This window comes from Desmodus rotundus, chromosome 2, assembly GCF_022682495.2.
Source record: "Desmodus rotundus isolate HL8 chromosome 2, HLdesRot8A.1, whole genome shotgun sequence".
NCBI classification, from domain to species: Eukaryota; Metazoa; Chordata; class Mammalia; order Chiroptera; family Phyllostomidae; genus Desmodus; species Desmodus rotundus.
In genome coordinates, this window is record NC_071388.1 from 58,118,531 (window position 1) to 58,141,608 (window position 23,078).

Below are 23,078 nucleotides of genomic sequence, written 5' to 3' on the forward strand. Positions count from 1 at the left end.
ACGACCTCTCCTGTGAGGCTGGGAGTCTCTCCTGCTGCCACCCCAACCCCCACGGGCGTTTTCAATCAGAGGTTTGAGGCTTTATTTCCCCAAGCTGGAGCCCTGGGTTGCGAGGTGTGCTTCACTCCCCGCCGTTCGACTGGTTTATCTATGCGCTAGTGTGGGGCCGTGGGGTGCTACCCTCCTCTCTGCCTGCCCCATTCTCCGCCACTCTGAGTCTGGCCCTCTCGGTTTATTGGTGTGCAAATGTGGGGTCGCAGGGTCTGCTAGTGCTCGGACTGCCTGCCCCGTTGGTCCCACACTCCGCCAGTCTCGGTCCTGCCACAGCCACGCAAGTCCTCTCCGCCCGGTGCCTGTCTCTGCCCCTCCTACCAGTCTGGATGTATGTTTCTTTTTTATCTACTTAGTGTCAGACTTCCTTGCCATTCGATTTTCTGTCAGTTCTGGTTGTGTGAGGAGGCGCAGTGTGTCTACCTACGCCGCTATCTTGGTTCTCCCCGTCTTATAATATTTTTATGAGGTTTTAAATCACTTCTAGTGTTAAGATCTTTCTGTGTCCAAAAATACAAAAGCCATAAAAGAAAACATTGATAAATTCAAATATATTTTCAAAGATCTGAATGGCAAAAACAAGTTGATATGAAGTCAAAGACAAATTAACTGAGAAAACTATTTAAAACTATTAGAGATAAAGGTTAATATCCTTAATGTGTAAAGAGAACCCACAAATTGATAAGGAAATGACAAAAAATTCAATAGTAAAATGAAGAAATGATATAAGCAGATAGTTCTTAGAAAAGGAAATACAAGTGGCTTTCAAAAATTTGTTTAACTCAGAAGAAATGTAAATTATAACTGTAATATGATGCTGTTTTCTAACAGGAAGTTGAAAAACATCCAAAAATTTTATTATACACTTTTGCTGAGTCTGTCTGAGTCATACTTTGCATAGGGGGTGTAATCTGGTACAATTCCATACAAAGGAAAATTTGGCAATGTATATTAAAATTACAAATGCACATATTCTGCCTTGGCTAATGTAGCTTAGTGGGTGGGGCATCATCCTGCAGACTGAAGGCCACCAGTTTGATTACAGGTCAGGGCACTTGCCTGGGTTGTGGGCCCAGTGCCCTGTTGGGGGTGTGTGAGAGGCAACGGATGGATGTTTCCCTAGCACATTGATGTTCCTCTCCCTCTCTTCCCCTCTTTCTAAAAAATAAATAAAATCTTTTTTGTTGTTTATAATTTTTTTAAAATTTTTATTGTTTTTCAATTACAGTTGTCTGCATTTTCTCCCCATCCCTCCACCCCACCCCAGCCAAACCCACCTCTCTCCCCCACCTCCACCCTCTCCCTTGATTTTGCCCTTGTGTCCTTTATAGTAGCTCCTGTAAACCCCTCTCCCCACTGTCCCCCCCCCCCCCCACTCCCCTCTGGCTATTGTTAGATTGTTCTTAACTTCAATGTTTCTGGTTATATTGTGTTTGCTTTTTTCTTCTGTTGATTATGTTCCAGTTAAAGGTGAGATCATATGGTATTTGTCCCTCACCGCCTGGCTCATTTCACTTAGCATAATGCTCTCCAGTTCCATCCATGCTGTTGCGAAGGGTATAAGCTCCTTCTTTCTCTCTGCTGTGTAGAATTCCATAAAAATAAATAAAATCTTTAAAAAATGCACATCTTTTTTGATTCACCAACTTCATTTCAAGGACTTTATTTTCACAAATATATATGCCTATTTGCAAAATGATATAGGCACAACTTTACTCATTGCAGAGTTATCAGTAATAGCAAAAGATTAGAAACATCTTTCATGTCAATCAATAGGCGGCTGATTAAATAAATTATTTTTCATTCATATAATGTTATAGAGCTATAAAAAAGAATGTTCTTTCTGTATCAATATGGAAAAATCTCCAAGGTATATCATTAGGTGAAAAAAATAAAGTGTAAAATAGAGTGTTTAGTACATTACCATTTGAGGAAAACAGAGAAATTATATTCATAGATTTGATATATGATATAGTTTGAGTGTACCTTAAATTCCTTGGAAACATTCTAATGAAACTAGAAACATTGGTGCCTTTGGAGAAGAGCCCTGAGCAATGAGGGGTCAAGGATGAAAACAATATTTTTCACTGTATTATCTTTTTAAAATAGACTTTATTTTTTAGAGAACTTTTAGGTTCATAGCAAACTGAGCAGAAAGTACAGAGTCTCATATTCATATACTCTCTACCACCACACATCATAGCCCCCCAGTACCAAAACCCCAAACTGAGTGGTATATGTGTTGTTGTTGTTTAGTTTTTTTAAAGTATATTTTATTGATTATGCTATTACAGTTGTCCCATTTTTTTCTCCCTTTTATTCCTCTCCACCCTGCACCCCCTCTCACCAGCATTCCCCCACCTTAGTTCATGTCTGTGGGTAGTACATATAAGTTCTTTGGCTTCTCCAATATCTATACTATTCTTAACCTCCCCCTGTCTATTTTGTACCTATCATTTATGCTTCCTACTCCCTGTATCTTTTCCTCTATTGTCCTCCCCCTCCCCACTGATAATCCTCCATGGATCACCATTTCTGTCATTCTGTTCCTGTTCTAGTTGTTTGCTTTGTTTTTGTTTTAAGTTCAGTTGTTAATAGTTGTGAGTTTGTTGTCATTTTACTGTTCATAGTTTTGATCTTCTTTTTCTTAGATAAGTCACTTTAAAATTCCGTATAATAAGGGTTTGGTGATGAGCTCCTTTAACTTGACCCTATCTGGGAAGCACTCTTTCTGCCCTTCCATTCTAAATAATAGCTTTGCTGGATAGAGTTATCTTGGATGTAGATCCTTGCCTTTTATGACTGAGAATACTTCTTTCCTGCCTGCAAGGTTTGTTGCCTGCAACATCTACAACATTTTGAGAAATCAGCTGATAGTCTTATGGGACTCCTTTGTACATAATTGTCTCCTTTTCTCCTGCTGCTTTTAAGATTTTCTCCTTATCTTTAATCTTGGGTAATGTAATTATGATGTGCCTTGGTGTGTGTTTCCTTGGGTCCAACTTCTTTGGGACTGTCTGAGCTTCCTGGACTTCCTGGAAGTCTATTTCCTTTGCCAGATTGGGGAAGTTCTCTATTATTTTTTCAAATAAGTTTTTCATTCCTTGCTCTCCCTCTGCTCCTTCTGGTACCCCTGTGATTCAGATCTTGGAACGTTTAAAATTGTCCTGGAGGTTCCTAAGCCTCTCTTCATTTTTTTTTTTTAATTCTTGTATCTTCATTCTTTTCTGGTTGAATATTTATTTCTTCCTTCTGCTCCAAATTGTTGGTTTGAGTCCCAGTTTCCTTTCCTTCACTGTTAATTCTCTGCATATTTTTCTTTATTTCACTTTGCATAGCCTTCACTTTTTCCTCTATTTTGTGACCGTACTTAACCATTTCTGTGAGCATCCTGATTACCAGTGTTTTGAATGGTGCATCTAATAGGTTAGCTATCTCTTCATCGCTTAGTTCTTTTTCTGGAGTTCTGATCAGTTCTTTCATTTGGGCTATATATATATATATATATATATATATGTATATATATATATATATATATATATATATATATATATTGTCTTGGCACACCTGTTATGTTGTAAGGGGCAGAGCCTTAGGCAATTGCTAGGGTGGGGCAGCCCATGTAGCTCTGTTGTGGCACTATCTGTGGGGGAGGGGTCTGAGAGGGAAGAATGCCACTTGCTTGCTGGCTTTCAGTCACTTCTCCTGCTACCCACAAGCAAATTGGACCCTTCTGGTGCTGATTCAAGGGTGGGTGGGTTTCTGTACATTTCAGGACCCTGTGGGTCAATCCAACGAACTCTCTTGTGAGGCTGGGAGTTTCTCCTGCTGCCTCAACACCCACAGATTTTTATAGCCAAAGGTTTTGAGTCTTTCTTTTCCCACATTGGAACCCTGGGTTGCACAATCTGTCTCGCTCCCCATGTTATCCTCCTGGTATATACCCATGCAAATGAGAGGCCGCCAGCCACAGCCTTTTCTGCCCCACATTTGCATGCGGATATACCCGGTCCTCTAGCCGCTGCCTTGCTGTGCCATCTCTCTGCCCCAGTTGTGTGTCTCCACCCCTCCTACCAGTCTGGATGAATGTTTCTTTTTAACTCCTTGGTTGTTAGACTTCCATACAGTTCAATTTTTTGGAAGTTCTGGTTATTTTTTGTTTTTAAATTTGTTGTTGTCCTTCTTTTGGTTGTGTGAGGAGGCAAAGTGCATCTACCTATGGCTCCATCTTGGATGGAAGTCTGGTATATTTATTATAATTGTTGGACCTTTGCTAATATATTATCACCCCTAATCGACAGTTTACATCAGGACATACTCTTGGTCTTGTACATTTTATGGTTTTGAAAAATGCATGATATGTATCCACCATTATGGCATAACACAAAATAATTTCACATCCCTAAAAATGTACTCTACTGTGCTTATTCACCTCTTCCTCTCCCCTAACCTCTGGTAATCACTAGTCTTTTAACTGTCTCCATAGTTTCATATTTTCCTGAATGCCATGTAGCGGGAGTCATGCAATATTTATGCTTTTCAGATTAGCTTTTTCCACTTTAGTAATATTCATTCATAGTTCTTTCATGTCTTTTCATAGCTTGATAGCTCATTTCTTTTTAGTGGAATACTATTCCATTGTCTGGATGTAATACAGTTTGTTCATCCATGCACCTATTGAAGGACATCTTGGATGCTTTCAAGCTTTAACCATTATAGATAAAGCTACTGTAAATATTCGTGTACAGGTTTTTGTATGGTCGTAAGTTTTCAACACATTTGGGTAAATACCAAGGAGTGATTGATTGCTAGGTAGTATGATATAGGACGATAAGTGTATAGTTTTAGTTTTGTAAGAAAATGCTGACCTGTCTTCTGTACCATTTTGCATTTCCACTAGCAATGAATGAGAGTTCCTCTTGCTCCTCATCCTCACCAGCATTTATTGTTTGTATTATCTTTTTATTCTTTTGAACTTTGAACCATGTGAATGCATTAGCTAACCAAAAAAAAGTTAAATGAGAAATAAAATACAATAAAATAAAAAAAATAAAATAAAGCCTAACTCAGTCTCTTTAGGACTCCTTTTTGATCTTCCCAGGAAAGTTGACTTCTCTGTATTCCTCACTCAACTGCATCAAACATTCTTTAACTGTAAGATTTTTTTAAAAGACTTTATTTATTTATTTATTTTTAGAGAGAGGAGAAAGGAGAGAGAAAGAGAGGGAGAGAAACATCAATGTGCAAGAGAAGAATCAATTGGTTGTCTCTAGTATGCCCCCAGCTGGGGACCTGGCCTGCAACCTAGGCATGTTCCCTGAGTGGGAGTCGAACTGGTGACCTTTCAGTTTGCAGGCCAGCACTCAACCCATTTAGGCATACCAGCCAGGGCAACTATAATATTTTTTTATATTGCATTCCATTATTACATCGTTGTCAGCTCCCCCAGCCCCATTAGACTATGAGCTTTTCCACAGAGGGTGTAAGGTAAATGGAGACAGTCTGGCTTCCTTACCCAAGTGTCTGGGTAACTAAGGGAAGCAGTTTTCCCATAACCTTGAATGGGTCTGATAAGTCATGCTCTCCTAGCCTTGAGACTGGGCCCAATAAATGGTTCCCATAGCAGAATCACGCTATGTTATATAATTTTTTGGCTTTTTTGCCAGCTTTGTTTGTCTTTAATACTTAAGCAGGTAGGGGCTTCTCACTAGAGAGGTGTGCAGCTTGCAGTGTGCATGGCTCACCCACCTGTGAATAAAGGCATATCAAGCATGCCTATGGTTCCGCACATTTTCTTCCATCTCCCTGCATCTAGAGTGGACCTGCCAGGCCCTGATCTGCTGCAACACAGCAGGGCAGTGTCTTAATCACCTTTGTGGAGGAGTGACTTAGCTCAGTGTTTTGCAGTAGCTGAATAAACAAGCTAGATTGTTGTAGATCGATATCACTAAAAGTTGCCTTGTAACAATGAAATAAGTAGACTTGAAAACTCCCTGAGAAATCTATCTAGGGAGAGCTCTAAATGATAAGAATTAGATTTGAAAATTCTTAGTTGCAATCTAGGAACAGCTTACTTTAGCATCTACAGGCCCCCCCCCCTTTTTTTCTTTCTCTAGGAGATTTTATTTAATTTAGTTAGCTTACTGAGTGCCTCTTACATGGAATGGAATATGCCAAATCTTGGAAGATTTGGTGATGAATGTGACCTTAAGGGATTTGCATTGAGTAGGGAAGATGATAATTGTCCCAAACACCTGGACTAGAAACTGTATTATAGAGTAAATTATTATGAGAGGTACAAACAATCTAGATGGTATGATTGTGAAGATTCATTTCATCTGAGATGAAGATATACTGTTAATTAATTTTATTCCTTCCAACATACGTACTGAGCCCCTACTACGTGCCAGGCACTGCTCGGTGTTGGATCATTGCCATGCACAAGACATGGGGCCTCTAGTTTTCTGCGGATGTGTGCACATGTTTGGAATGGAGGAAGGTTAAGGGTAGGTAAGGAATGGGGGGTTGGGGGGCAAAGAAAGACAATAATTAAGTAAGCAATAAATAAATAAGCTCTGTTTAAAAGGAATGGTCATGCAGTAGGGATAAGCATGAAAAAGGTAAATAAGATAGAATAAACTTGGAGAAACAGGAAAGGAATCACTCACTAGGAATAATGTTAGGAAACATTAGGTTAAGTGCAGGGAAAACAAATAAATAGGAAGATGACACATACCAAAGGAGAAAGAGAAAAGTATTACAAGAAGACCTGTGCCCAGATAAAAAAGAGATAATTATGTCATAGTCAGTGACTAATATTTTAGTTCTCTGATCTCTCATATATTTCAAAGATGGAAATCGGTTACTTGATTTATAAAAATGTATAGTTATTTATTTTAGAGAGAGGGAAAGGGAGGGAGAAAGAAAGGGAGAGAAACATCGATCAGTTGACTCTTGTACACCCCAACCAGGGACCAAACCTGACACCTAGGCACGTGCCCAGGTGGAAAATGGAATTGGTGACTTTTCGCTTTGTGGGACAAAGCTTAATCTACTGAGCCACACTGATCAGGACCAATTACTTGATTTTTATTTCTGCATTTCAAGTATTCTGCATTCTCCCTATTCTGGTTTAACCCTTTACTTTATGTTCTTTTAAAAAGCTTTAAAATAATTATATGTTTGAACTGACTTGAAAATATTTTCTGATTTATGACATGCTGATACATGTCATACATGTGATGTGGTATATACAGAATAGTAAGAAATATAATTTTATGTCACATGGTAAATACTATTATGAAAGAATGCTGAATGATTGGTGATCCTTTATAATACAAGTCACCTTAGGAGTATCTGCTTTGGTATGAAAGATGGTCAACACTAATGTGTTGAGAAAAAATTGAAAGTATCTGTTTTTAATATGTAATTGTGCTATTCTAATTGTAACTTTTAAATTTTGTCACTGAGTTCTGATCGTCTAAGAAAGCATGAATGTACATTTTAATCACCCGATGATCCTCTCGATATGCGGGCTCTCACTGAGTAGTTCTAAAGTGGGGCCTGAGATTTTCACTTCCAACAAACTCCCTGGAATATACTTTAAATAGCAGGGAACTGGATGCTATATGGAGATTTAAAAAAAAATTGTGAAGATAAAGATTTTTATCCAGCTGATTCCCAATTTAATACAAAGACAATCAGAAGAAAATTATTCTCTAAAATTCCACTGAAAATAATCTTACAAAACAGTGATTTTAATCTTGCATTCCTTAATTTTCTTGAAAATGATAAAAGGTATAAACAAAGCAGTCTGTTGAGATATGACTGATATTAATAAGTATTTTTCATTTGTAGATTAATAAAAATAAAATGAGCTACCTTTAGTTTAAAATTCATCTTTTAAAAGTCACATTTACTTAAAAATATTTTTTTTGTAAATCAAAAGATATAAGCTTATTTTGATGACAAGGCTTGCTTCACATTTCTTAACCTTCACAAAGTTTAAGAACTAGTAGTTTCCGTTTTGATTAGGAATTAAGTGTGATATTTACTGTGTGGATTACCACTGCTGAGTAGCCCTTGCTAATAATGTTAGGCAGGTTAGATAGTAAACCAAGGCAGGGAGGGGAAAGAAGACACGTCTCACCCCTCGATCCGTAGTCCTGTGCCCAGTCCGATAAGATTGCCAGTTGATCTGAACATCAGAAGGAAAGAGAGCATAGAAGGAGGGGAGTCCTTGAAACTCTGTGTACTAGGACAGGGAGCCTCTGTAGCAATTTCACTAAGACAAAAAAAAAAAAAAAGCAGCCTTTACTAGCTTAGAAAGAAAGCCTTTGTAGCTGTGTATTAATCCCAAGGTCTAGAAGGGGGAAAAGGAGGGGTACCTAGAAGCTAGCTAAAGTATATAAAACCCCTGAACCCCAATAGTCAGGGCAGTCAGATTAGCTGAGTGCCCACTTGTAGCCTTTTTGCTATGTATTTCATAAATAAACTTGCTATTTCATTTCCACTATATTGTCTGTTGCTTGAATTCCCTTGAGAGCAAGACAAGAACCAAGCTCCCCTCCACCCATCTTGGGGCTCTCTGGTAACAATAGTACTAGCTTTTTCATAGAAAGTACTTGTCTGTAATGTCAGGTACAAATACAATGTTTACACAATTTGTCTATTCATTTCCTTTGCTGCGCAGCCTGGCATTGGGGTTGGTGATCTGATGGCCAGCTGGGCTGCTCTTCCCACAATGGCTCTGCGGTTCTTGGAGGAGAAGTTGTGAGCAATCTCAGCACAGTAACATTTGTTGCACATCAGCAGCACTTCAAGCTCCTTGATGTTGTGGACCAGGAACTTCCGAAAGCCACTGGGCAGCACGTGCTTTGTCCTCATGTTGCTCCCATCACCAGTAGTGGACATCAAGATCTGGTCCTTGAATCTTCTGCCCAACCCATTGTCAATTCCTCTGGGTTTCACTTAATTTTGGCATCGGTCTGACTGGTGCCAGATGAACTTCTTGGTTTCCTTTTTGAGAATCTTGGGTTTCTCGAGGGGTCTGAGGGCAGCAACAGTGCTGAACAGCAGACAGCTGCCACTTCCATGGGCAGCACACAGGAAGAGCTACGCCCGCTTCTTGAGAACAGAAACAAGTTTGAAAAAAGGAAGTACAATTCTTAATTCTCAGTACTCTTCTGGTCCTCATATTCTTGATTCTTTTAAAGTACAGTTTTAGTATTTCTTTAAAAAGTAATTCTTATTTTTATTTTAACTGCAAAAGCAATCATGGAGGTTTGGGAAATCCTAAGACACCTAGATACATTGAGTTAAATATAATACATCTTAGTATTTGCAGAGCACATCTTCCAAGAAAATTAGGAATACCCTCTAGGCCCAAACAAAGAGGGAACTAAAAATCAGATTTTACAGTTTCTTGAATTTGCTATTTAGCAAAGGACACATGAAAAGTATCAATGGATTAATGAAGATAAACTCACCAGTAAAAGGATGGATGATTTAGAAGTTTGGTCTGGGCATCAGCAGCATCAGTGTCTCCTGGGTACTTGTTGGAACTATAGAAGCTCAGGCTCCACCCCAGGCCCACTGAATTAGAATCTGCAGTTTGGCACACGCCCAGGTGTTCTACGCATAACAGTTTGAGAAGGCCCGGTCTACGTGATGCCCTAGTTGAGCGGTATTAGGAAGACTTCTGTTGACCACCAAGTTTTTCTACTCATTCATTTCAGTATCTACAATTTTCATTTCAGGTATTGTGATTTCAGAAGCAACCCTGTAAAGTATATACCTTTACCAAGGGTAATACTCTTGTGTTAATTTATTTAAAAGCTTTCTAAATAACAGTTAGCTGGAAGCAGAGCTTTGGAGATCTAAGAGAGGTAAATTTTAGGTGTTGAAGAGTGAACAATAGGCTCATATAAGGGGTTCCCTTCAGGCAGGACAACTGTGCATAGGCAGAATGTGATGAAATCTAGGGACAAGATGTTGGTTGCATTACTTGCCTGGGATCACATGGAAGTTATTTGACTCCAACATGAGCCCTCTCTCTCATGCTATACTGGCTACTCTTTTTTTTTTTTTTGATTCAGAGCTCAGGCTCTGATATGGATAGAATGTATTCAAACACTAGTTTCAGAGCCCAAGAGGTTTTCCATTTTTTACTAGATGCATGAGAGTGGATGAGTTATTTAATTTCTTTGAGCCAAAGTTCCCTGATCTGTTTAAAAAAACACACACAATAGTGTGACTTAAGATTGTCATTAGGATTAATTTAAAAATGTGTCAAAGAGTTTAGTACAGTGTTGTTCCTGCTGTTGTTATTGTTATAGTTATTAGTTAAGGGAGCAAGGAGAACAAGGAAAAGTCTGGGAATGTTTTGAGAGCTCTTGGGGATAGAGAGTTGGATATGGGAAGGAAACAACAATAATGAAAAGAAAAATTGGAAAGGTTTGAGAACAAACTTTTTTTAATGTTTAAATTTATTTATTGATTTTTAGAGAGGGAGAGAGAGGGAGAGAGTGAGATGGAGTGGGGATAGAGAGAGAAAGAAGCATCAATTTGTTGTTCCATTTATTTATGCCTTCATTGGTTGATTCTTTTATGTGCCCTGATGGGGGACTGAACCTACAACCTTGGTGTATGAGGACAGTGCTCTAACCAACTGAGCTATTCAGCCAGGCCTAAGAACAAACTTTATTGATTGAAAAATTTTACTTACCACTGAACATGAAGAGATCAATGAATAAAAAGTGAAATCCTTATAAAGTAGCAAACAAATATGAAGACAGAGAAAGAAGACTACAGGTAAAAATAAGAAAGGCTAAAAACAGCAATCAACTTTAGCAATTTTCATACAATGTAGATCTTTTCCCCATTATTTGGTTATGATTACTATCGTACATACCTACATCTTTATTTGGTGATCTGAACACTTGACAAGTGTAATTAAGTAGTTCCCCCATGTCTCTATTTTTTAACGTGAACAAATAAGGGGCAGATGCATTTCATTAAATTGCTAAGAGTTTTAAGTATTAACTATAATCAGGATGGAAGTCAGGAGAATTTCCAGACTATAGAATTCATCACCAGATGCAAAGCCTCTTTCAAGGAAGTAAAATTGTGCAATTGATAGCTGGAATAGACTCATGCTTGAAACAGGAAATAACAATCAGTGAACAGAAAAGAAATGTAAAATTAGGAAAACAAGCTCTTGGGGGAAAAAACAGTTATAAAACAATTTATTGTCAACTGAAACAGAAAAAAACAGTAGCCTAATTAAAATACTGTTTAAGTATCATTTTGTTAGTTGGAATGTTTTATATCAATACAGAACTTTCAAATTAAATTCTCACTTTAACCACTGCCCCATTTAGTAAAATCAAACATTATGCTTTTTCTTCCCCTCTGCTGGTGTGTGCTCTTGTCTTGTCTCCTATAATGTGCCCAAACTGTGGAGAAAACTCTTACATTTTCCCCAAAGCTCCCCAGATCAGCACAGTGCCGTCTCAGGTCTTATCGCTTCTGTTCAGTGCTTCCTACTGTATTTGGTCTAGAAATCTGCAAGAGAGTAGGGGAGGGGAGAGCTCATCAAATATGAGTTGTCAATGGCTGAGAATTAAATATCTAATATCTCTGCCCTTCTTTTGAATAAAAAATTGATGTAGGAACTTATAAGGATTCCACATGGAAAAATTGGGGGACAAGAGCTAAGGAGTCCTCAAAACAATATGTAGGTGGCTACCTGCTCCATGTATGTTAATGTCTACCTCTAAATATGTTTTATTTAATTCAGTAGTTTTATTAAATTCTGCAAAAGGAGGCATTTTGTCAATGATCTCGTTCTTGTGTGTTTAATGCTACTTTTACAATGAACTCCCAAAATTTATACCTCCTGTTGTAACCACTCCTTTTTTACATCCAGATGCCTCCTGAGCACCTCTATTTTGATATCTCAATCTTAACACGTACAAAAGTGAACTTGTGCTTTTCTTTCTCCAAAGTCTACTTTTATCACTCAGTTTTCTCTGTCTCATAAATGGTATCACCACTCACGCAGCTGCTCAACTAGAAACCTGGGACTCATTGTTAATTCTTCATTTCCCACATCCTCCACATCTATCAACAAATCCTCATAATTTGAACTCCAAAATATATCTTTATTCTGACCATTTCTTTCCATCTCTACTGTCATCACTTTGGTCCAGGCCATTATTTCCTTCTTGGGTTATTGCAACAATCTCTTGATTGATTTCTTTGTTTTCACTCATGTCTTTCTTAAATTTCTTTCCTCCATAGCAAGGGTTGTTCTCTTAAGATGCAAGTCAGATCACTCCTCTGCTTGAAATTTCTAATTGCCCTTAGGATAGAAATCTGAACTTTTGCTATAATCTACAAACCTCTACGTAAATTATTCTCAAACAAACATTTTTAAGATCCCTTGGAGAACTAGTTAAAACATAGATTCCTAGGCCTGAAAATCTGATTCTCAGTACTGGCCCAAGAATACAAATTTCTAACAAGCTCCTAGATGAAACTGATATGACCAATCAAGGGCCACACCTGAAATAATAATGTCCAAATCTGCTCTCATCTCCTACGACTCTTCCCCTTCCTCACTACATTCAAGCTCCACTGGCTTCCTTATCCTCAAACATACAAGGCTTGTTCCAGCCTCAGGGCCTTTGAACATGCTGTTTAATTCTTTCTTTTTTTAAGTAATTTTCCAATTACAGATGACATACAATATTATCTTAGTTTCAGGTATACAACGTACTGATTAGGCATTTACATACCTTACCAGTGATTGCCTTGTACTTTTTTTTAAAATACATTTCTTGATTATGCTATTACAGTAGTCCCATTTCCACCCCTCACACCACTCCATCCTGCCCACCCCCTCCCTCCCACATTCCCCCCCTATAGTTCATGTCCATGGGTCATACTTATAAGTTCTTTGGCTTCTACATTTCCTACACTATTCTTACCCTCCCCCTGTCTATTTTCCACCTATCATCTATGCTACTTATTCTTTGTACCTTTCCCCCCCTCTCTCCCTCCCACTCCCCTATGACAACCCTCCATGTGATCTCCATCTCTATGGTTCTGTTCCTGTTCTAGTTGTTTGCCTAGTTTGCTCTTCTTTTTGTTTTAGGTGTGGTCGTTAATAACTGTGAGCTTGCTGTCATTTTTACTGTTCATATTTTTTATCTTCTTTTTCTTAGGTAACTCCCTGTAACATTTCATATAATAAGGGCTTGGTGATTATGAACTTCTTTAACTTGACCTTATCTGAGAAGCACTTTATCTTCCCTTCCATTCTAAATGATAGCTTTGCTGGATACAGTAATCTTGGATGTAGGTCCTTGCCTTTCATGACTTGGAATACTTCTTGCCAGCCCCTTCTTGCCTGTAAGGTCTCTTTTGAGAAATCAGCTGACAGTCTTATGGGAACTCCTTTGTAGGTAACTGTGTCCTTTTCTCTTGCTGCTTCTAAGATTCTCTCCTTCTGGTTCATCTTGGGTAATGTAATTATGATGTGCCTTGGTGTGTTCCTCCTTGGATCCAGCTTCTTTGGGACTCTCTGAGCTTCCTGGATTTCCTGGAAGTCTATTTCCTTTGCCAGACTGGGGAAGTTCTCCTTCATTATTTGTTCAAATAAGTTTTCAATTTTTTGTTCTTCCTCTTCTCCTTCTGGCACCCCTATAATTCGGATGTTGGAACGTTTCAAGATGTCCTGGAGGTTCCTAAGCCTCTCCTCATTTTTCTGAATTCTTGTTTCTTCATTCTTTTCTGGTTGGATGTTTCTTTCTTCCTTCTGGTCCACACCATTGATTTGAGTCCCAGTTTCCTTAGCATCACTATTGGTTCCCTGTACATTTTCTTTTGTTTCTCTTAGCATAGGCTTCATTTTTTCATCTGGTTTTCGAACAGATTCAACCAATTCTGTGAGCATCTTGATAACCAGTGTTTTGAACTGTGCATCTGATAGGTTGGCTATCTCTTCCTCGCTTAGTTGTATTTTTTCTGGAGCTTTGAAGTGTTCTGTCATTTGGGCCATTTTTTTTTTTTTTTTGTCATGGCGCGTCTTTTACTTTAAGGGGCAGAGCCTTAGGTGTTCACTAGGGCGGGGTAAGGCTGGTTGCTGCGATGTGATGCTGTACATGGGGGAGGGGCCGAGAGGGAGCAATGGCGTCTGCTCCTCTCTCTACCAGATTTCAGTCTTTCACTCTGCTACCCACAATCAAACTGGGCCCCTCTGGTGCTGGTTCCCGAGTGGGTGGGCTTGTGCACGCCCCAGGCCCCTGTGGGTCTGTCCAATGACCTCTCCTGTGAGGTTGGGAGTCTCTCCTGCTGCCGCCCCAACCCCCACGGGCGTTTTCAATCAGAGGTTTGAGGCTTCATTTCCCCGCGCAGGAGCCCTGGGTTGCGAGGTCTGCTTTGATCCCCGCCCTTTGTCCAGTTTATCTGTGTGCTAGTGTGGAGCTACCGGGTGCTACCCACCGCTCTGCCTGCCCTGCTCTCTGCCACTCTGAGTCCGGCCCTCTCGGTTTATCTGCGCAAACGTGGGGCCACAGGGTCTGCTAGTGGTCAGACTGCCTGCCCCGTTTGTCCCACACTCCGCCAGTCTCTGTCCCGCCATGGCAATGCGAGTCCTCTCCACCCCGGCTGCCCGTCTCCACCCCTCCTACCGGTCTGGATGAATGTTTATGTTTTATTTCCTTGGTGTCGGACTTCCTTGCCATTTGATTTTCTGTCAGTTCTGGTTGTGCGAGGAGGCGCAGTGTGTCCACCTACGCCACCATCTTGGTTCTTGCCCTGTACTTTTTATCCATGTGACTGTTTTTAAAGCTGGCCATTTGTACTTCTTAACCTCTTTTCACCTAGCCTCCCAAACCCATTACATTTGGAAACCATCAAATTGTCTGTATGTCTATGAGTTTGTTTCTTCTTGTTTATTTATATATTTTGTTTTTATTGATTCCACATATAAGTGAAATAATATGGCATTTGTATTTTTCTGCCTCATTTATTTCACCTAGCATAATACCCTCAAGCTCCATCTAATACAGAGAGATATGATGAGATCACCGGGGAGGAGCCGGAGAAGGTTGCCCGAGACAATAGTAAATAGTCTAGGACGGGATTGGTGGAGACGCTGAATGCCTCCAGAGTGCATGGAATTATGGGCCAGAAGATTTAAAATAAAAAGAGGGCAGAGACTAGCTCTCAGAATATCTCTTCCTTGCAGATGCCTAGATGATCGTGCTGCAGCTGCTTGTGTTTCCCAAAGGACGGTATTTTGGATGGATTTTGGATGGGAGAAGAAACTCCAGGAGCAGCCTAGGATCAGGCTGGCCTGGCATAGGGTGGCAGGGTTATTTTTCTCTGAGTGTTCTAGGCGGGGCAAGCTCTGAGGCAGAAGCCTGCCATTCTTCTAAAATTGAGTAGCTTTTGTATTTTATGTTGCTTTAGTTTGTAAACTAACCCTATAGAAATAACATAATTAAAAACTAACAGGGAGAATGATAGGAGAACTCAGGTGTTAAAGAGTTTAGCCTTAATTGATAGCTTTAAGTGATTAAAGTTGTAACTAAACTGTTAAAGAGGTTAGCCTTAATTGATAGCTTAAGTGACTAACACACGTGGAAAACTGTTATTCCAAAATTGTGTAGCTTTTGAACAAAGACTCCTTTCCTTTGCCTGCAAAACTTTGCCTCCAGAATTTTGCCCAGAGGGTGGCGGCAGGCAGCAGGACCCCACTTACTGTTCAGTAACACATTTATGTTGTTGCAAATGGCCAAATTTCATTCTTTTTATGGCTGAGTAATATTTCATTGTGTACCACCTTTTCTTTATCCAATCATCAATTTTTTAACCTTTTAAAATTATAGTTTAATGCTTCAATGAACATAGGGGTGCATATATTTTTTGGAATTAATGCTTTGGATTTCGTTGGATAAATACCCACAAGTGGAATAGCTCGATCATATGGTAGTTCTATTTTTAATTTTTTGAGGAACCTCTATACTCTTTTCCACAGTGGCTCTACCAATTTGCAATCCCACCATCAGTGCACAAGGTTTTACTTTTCTCCACATTCTCGGTAACACGTGTTATTTATTGATTTATTAGTGATAGCTATTCTGACAAGTGTGAGGTGATATCTCATTATGGTTTTAATTTGCACTTCTCTGATGATTAGTGGTGTTGAGCATATTTTCCTACATCTATCAGCTATCTGTGTGTCCTTCTTGGACACGTGTCCAAGTCCTCTGCCCATTTTTTAATTTTTTGTTTTTTGGCCCTGAGTTGTATGAATTCTTTATAAATTTTGGATATTAACCCCTTATTGGATGTATTATTGGCAAATATCTTCTCCAAATCAGTATGTTGTATTTTCATTTTGCTGGTTTCCTTTGCTGTGCAAAAACTTCTTAGTTTAATATAGTCCCATTTGCTTATTTTTTCTTTTGTTTCTCTTACCAAATGAGACATATCCAAAAGAATATTGCTAAGAGTGATGTCAAAGAAGTTACTGCCTATGTTTTCTTCTAGGAGTTTTATGGTTTCATATCTTACATTTAAGTCTTTAATCCATTTTGAGTTTATTTCTGTATACAGTGTAAGAACATTGTCTATTTTCATGTTTTGCAAGTATCTGTCCAGTTTTCCCAACACCATTTATTGAAGAGACGGTTTTTATCCTATAGTATATTATTGCTTCCTTTGTTATAGATTAATCGACCATATAAGTGTGGGTCTATTTCTGAGCTCTCAATTCTGTTCCATTGATCTGTATGCTCATGTGTATGCCAGCATCATGCTGTTTTGATTACTATAGGCTTTTAGTATAGTTTGATATCAGATAACTTGATGCCTCCAACTTTGTTCTTCTTTCTCAAGATTGCTTTAGCTATTCAGGGTCTTTTGTATTTCCATATACATTTTAGGATTATTTGATATAGTTCTGTGAAAAATGCCATTGGTACTCTAGTAGGAATTGCAATGAAGCTGTAAATTGCTTCAGGTAATATGAACATGTTAATGATGTTCATTGTTCCCTATCCATGAGCATGGTATGTTCTTCCATTTATTTGTGTTGTCTTTAATTTTTCCTTCAGTGTCACTTATTTTTGAGTATTGGTCTTTTACATCCTTGGTTAAGTTTATTCTTAGGTATTTTATTTTTTTGCAGTCATAAATGGGATTGTTTTTAAATTTCTCTTTCTGAGAGTTTGGTATTGGTATTTAAAAATGCAACTGATTTCTGAGTATTAATTTTGTATCCTGCTAATTTACTAAATTCATTTATTAGTTTTAATAGTTTTTTTTGTGTGTAATCTTTAAGGTTTTCTATGTAAAATGTCATGTCATCTGCAAATAATGATAGTTTTACTTCCTCCTTTCCAGTTTGGCTGCTTTTCTTCCTTCTCTGCTGCACCTAGAACTTCTAATACTATGTTGAATAAAAGTGGTGAAAGTAGACATCCTTATCTTGTTCCTGATGTTAAGGAAAAAGCTTTTAGCTTTTCACCATTGAGTTTTGTGTTAGCTGTGAGTTTGTCACATATAGCCTTTATTATGTTGAGGTATATATCCTCTATTCCTACTTTTCTGAGTATTTTTATAAAATGCATGCTAAATTTTGTCAAATATTTTTTCAGCATACATTGATATGATCATATCATTTTTATTTTTCATTTTGTTTTTGTGGTGATCATGTTAATTGATTTGTGGATATTGCAACCTTGTATCCCAGGAATAAATTACACTTGATCATAGTGTATGATACTTTTAGTAAATTGCTGAATTTGGGTTGCTAACTTTTTGTTGAGGATATTTGCATCTATGTACATCAGGGATATTGGCCTGTAATTTTCTCTCTCTCTCTCCCTTTCTCTCTCTCTTTCTTTTTTTGTAGTGTCTTTGTATGGCTTTGATATCAGACAAAAGGTCGCCTTATAAAGTAAGTTTAGGAGCCTTCCCGCCTCTTGAATAATTTGGAATACTTTGAGACAGATAGGTATTAATTCTTCCTTGAATGTGGAAAAATTCACCTGTGATGTCTGCCTTCTGGTTCAAGACTTTTATTAGGAGTTTTTTGATTATTGATTTAATTTTGTTAGTATAATAGTAACTGGTCTGTTCAGATTATCTGTTTTTCCCTGATTTAGTCTTGGGAGCTTTCACATTTCTAGGACTTTATATATTTCTTCCAAATTGTTCACATTATTTTCTTATAGTCCTTTGTATTTCAGTGGTGCATTTGTCATTTCTCTTTCATTTCTGATTTTATTTATTTGGGTCCTCTCTCTCTTTTTCTTGATGAGCCTGACTAAAGGCTTATTAATTTTGTTTACCTTTTAAAATAACCTACTCTTGGTTTCATTGATCTTTTCTATTTTTACATAAATTCTTTTTGTTTATTCCCACTCTGATCATATTATTTTTTCTTCTACTCCCTTGAGTTTTTTTCTAATTCCTTTTGGCATAAGTTTAGATAGTTTATTTGAAATTTTTCTTGTTTGTTGATTTAGGCCTATGTTGCTATCAATTTATCTCTTAGAACTGCTTTTTCCATGTCCCATTGTTTTTTGGTCATTGCTTTTTTATTTTCATTTGTCTCAAGGTATTTATTGACTTCCTTTTTGATTTCATTGGTAACCCATTCATTGTTTAGTAGTATGTTAGTTAGCTTTTTTGTGTTTGTGTGTTTTTCAGTTTTCATCTTGTAATTGGTTTCTAGTTTCACATCATTGTAATCAGAAGAGACACTTGATATAATTTTAATCTTCTTAAACTTATTGAGACTTTGTTTTGGCCTAACATGTGGTCTATTCTGGGAAATATTACATGTGCACTTGAAAAGAATGTATATTTTGCTGCTCTTGGGTACATTTTTCTAGAAATACTAGTTAAATTTATCTGCTCTAACATGTCATTTAAGGCCACTTTTTTCTTATTGATTATCTATCAATTCATTGAAGTCCATAGGCTGTTAAAGTATACTACTATTATTGTATTACTGTTGACATCTCCCTCTATGTCTGTCAATATTTCCTTTATACATTTAGGTGCACCTGTGCTGGTTCCATAGATGTTTATAAGAGCTCTGTCCTCTTGTTGGATTATTTCCTTTATCATTATAAGAAATTTAATATAAAAAGAAGAAAAGAATTTCTTCTTTGTCTCTATTACAGCCTTTGTTTTAAATCCTAATTCGTTGATATAAATATAGTTACTACAGCTTTTAAAAGTTTTCCTTTTGTATGAAATAGCTTTTTCCATCTTTTTGCTTTCAGTCTGCAGGTGTCTTTTAATCTGAACTGAGTTTCTTCTAGGTCTCTTGTACATATGATTAGCTCTTGTTTTCTTGTTTATTCATCCATCTTGTGTCTTTTGATTAGAATATTTAGTCCATTTACTTTTTAAGTAATTATGAAAGTATATAGTTATTGCCATTTTATTAATTGTTTTCTGATTGTTCTTGTAGTTCTTCTCTGTTCTTTTCATATTCTCATGCTCTCTTGTATGTTGATAACTTTTTATAGTGTTATATGGGTGGGTCCCTCTTTATTTCTTGTATATCTTTTATACAGGTTTAGCTTATGGTTACCATGTGCTTCATATATACTAAACTATGGTTATAGTAGTCTATTTTAAGTTGATGTTTTCTTCTGTTCTAACACTTTCTAGAATTAATACAATTTTAGAGCTTCCATATGACCTAGCAATCCCTCTTCTGGGTATCCACCTGAAAAATTTGAAAACATTTATCTGTAAAGATATATGTACTTCTTTGTTCATTGCAGCATTAGTCATGTTATCTAAGATATGGAAACAGCCTAAGTGTTTTTCAGTAGGTGATTAAATCAAGAAGTTGTGGTGTATAGATGCAATGGAATAGTATTCAGCCATAAGAAAGGATGAAATACTGCCAATTGCAACAACTTGGATAGATTTTGAGAATATCATATTAAGTGAAGTAAGTCAGATGAAAATGACAAAACCAAATGATTTCACTTATATGTGGGCTATAAAACAGAGGGCAACAAAAGAAACAAAGCAAACAAATTCATAGACCCAGATAAGAGTACCATATAAAGGTACTCTTATCCGATGGGAAGGAGGTTGGGGGAAGATGAAGAGAATAAAAGGAATCAAATACCTGGTGATGAAGAGAGACTAGACTTTGGGTAGTGAGCACACAATGCAACACAGAGATGCGGTATCATAGAATTATACACCTGAAACTTATATATTGTTATTAACCAATATCACCCCAATAAATCTAAATAAAAAATAAAATCACTAAAATTTTTTCTCACCCATCCCATGTTTACATATGTTTTTGTTATTATTGTTTACTTTTGTGTGTATGCCTTAATTTATTATTTTAATTACACATAATCTTCCTACTTTTGTCTCTTAACCTTTGTACTCAATTTGTAATTGACTGATCCACTGCTTTATGCTGTGTTTGCTTTTGCCAGTGAGATTTTTCTTTCCTGTATTTTCTTACTCCTATTTTTGAACTTTTCTTTTCTTCTTAAAGAAGTTCCTGTCCTGACTGGTGTGGCTTATTGGATTGAGTGCTGTCATGAGGACCTAAAGGTCACTAGTTGATTCCCAGTCAGGGCACATACCTGGGTTGGGGGCCAGGTCCCTGGTTGGGGACATATGAGAGGCAAATGATCAATGTTTCTCTTGCACATCAATGGTCCTCTCTTTCTCTTTTTCCCTTCCTCACTCTCTCCCTAAAAGATAAAAAAAAAAAGTCTTAAAAAGTATGTTCCTTTAAGATTTCTTGTAGTATTGGTTTTGTGGTGATGAACTCCTTTTGCTTTTTATTGTCTGGGAAACTCTTTATCTCTCCTTTGATCCTAAATGATAGCTTTGCTGGTAGGGTGATCTTGGTTGTAGATATAGTCATACCTTGGTACTTGTCAGCTTCAGAACACGTCAAACCCTGTACTCATTGCATTTTGATGAGAAAAAAATGTTTCAGCGCTTGGCACTTGCTTAGGACTTGTTGCACTTGCTAGGAGTTCATCGAACTTGCTAGAACTTGTATGAATCATGATGCCATGATGCTGCCCTGCAAGAGAAAATGCTTCATGGCTTGGTATTTATCGGTTTTGACATTCATCACGAGTTCCAGAACAAATAACGACAAGTACAGATGTATCAGTGTATTTGTCTTTCATCATTTTAGATATTTCTTGCCCTTTCACTGTGGCCTGCCAAGTTTATGTTGAAAAATCAGCTGACAGTCTTATGGGAGCTCCCTTGTATATAACTAACTGCTTTTCTCTTCCTACTTTTATGATTTATGATTTAACTTTTGGCATTTTAATTGTAAGTCTTTGTGTGGGTCTCTTTGGGTTCATCTTGTTTGGGACTCTCTGTGCTTTCTAGACTTGTATGTCTATTTCATTTACCAGGTTAGGGAACTTTTCAGTCATTATTTCTTCAAAAAGGTTTTCAATCCCTTGTGTGCTCTCTTTCTTCTCCATCTGGTACTCCTATGATACAAATGTTTGTACACTTGATGCTATCCCAGAGGTCCCTTAAACTATCCTCACTTTTTAAAATTCTTTTTCTTTTTTCTGATTGTTTGTTGTTGTTGTTTTGCTACCTTTACTTTCAGATTGCTTATTTGATCCTCTGCTTCATATTATTTGCTGTTAATTCCTTTTAGTGTATTCTTCATTTCAGTTACTCTGTTCCTCATTTCTTATTAATTCTTATTTATGTTTTCTGTCTACTTTTTACTATTTTTAAACTCTTTTTCACTGAGTTCTACTAGTCTACTCTGAAGTTCCTTGAGCATCTTTATAACTAGTGTTTTGAAATCTGCTCATCTCCATTTCATTCAGTTCTTTCTCTGGACTTGTATATTATTCTACTCTTTGGGACATGTTTCTTTGTTTTCTCTTTTTGGCTGGCTTCCTGTTTTTTTTTTTCTTTTTTCTATGCTTCTATGTAGTAGGTACATTTTCTATGTCTCTCAGTCTTGAAAGAGTGGCTTTACATAAAAGACATTGTATGGAGTACAGTGACAGTGTCACCTGGGTTGGGTGCTCAAGGGGTGTCCCCTGTGTAGGTTGTGTGTGCCCTCCTATTGTAGATTTGCCTCCATTGTTGCTGGTACATCAGTGGGTGGTGTTGATCCTTCTGCCCAGTTTATATCTCTGCCCCTTCTACCAGTCTTGACCTGGCTTTTTCTTTATGTCCTTAGTTAGAGGAATTCTGTTGAGCTATTCTTCAGGTGGCTGTCAGTGATGACTGTTCTGTAATTGAGTTATAATTTTGATGTGATTATGGGAGGAGGCAATCTCAAAGTTTACCTACTTTACCATCCTGACCAGAAGTCCATACTGTTCAATTCTTTCTGGTGTTCTTACTCAGCATTTGTTCTATTTTCTTTTGAAAACATCATCAGAAGTTGACACTCAATGGTATATGATATGATCTGATGAGACAGTTATTTAAGGCACTCTAATCATGAGATGAACATGCATCACAATGTGAGCCAGTGGAATGCTCCCTCTCTGGAATTTGAACTGTAAACAGAGTGATGAAAATGGCTGGAGTTGTCCTGACAGGATGAGAATGTTGATTCTGTTGGAAGATGAGAGCTACTGGTTAACTGGTCTTTACAAGATTCTACTTAAAGCATCCTTTTCATCCTGTGAGTATTCCCATATCCTTGAAATAAATTGCCTTTTTTTCTACCTACATTTACCAGAGTTGGCTCCTGTGGTTCACAGTCTAGGAAAACTCTTTAAATCTCAGCTATGTCAGCTTTTCGGAGAGGTTTCTCTGACAATTTTGTACAATATAGGTTCATCCTTTAATTCTCAAATACTTTTTCTGAATATGTAAGATGATCTTACAGCTTTTTACTTTTAATGTATTAATGTGGTAAATCATATTATTACACTTTATTTATCTCACACTTAAGGAATGAACAGTATTTATTTTTTTAAACTTTGCCCAGTTTAGTTTTATTTAGG

At 37.5% G+C, this 23,078-nt stretch overlaps 1 long non-coding RNA gene and 1 pseudogene across 1 annotated transcript in view; one reads left to right on the plus strand and one right to left on the minus strand.

Moving 5' to 3' along the window:
• LOC139440688 (uncharacterized) overlaps nt 1-23,078 on the plus strand; it is a 76,332-nt gene that overhangs the window by 52,378 nt on the left and 876 nt on the right. The window lies entirely within an intron of this gene.
• Nucleotides 8,720-11,021, minus strand: LOC123479346 (large ribosomal subunit protein eL32-like; annotated as a pseudogene).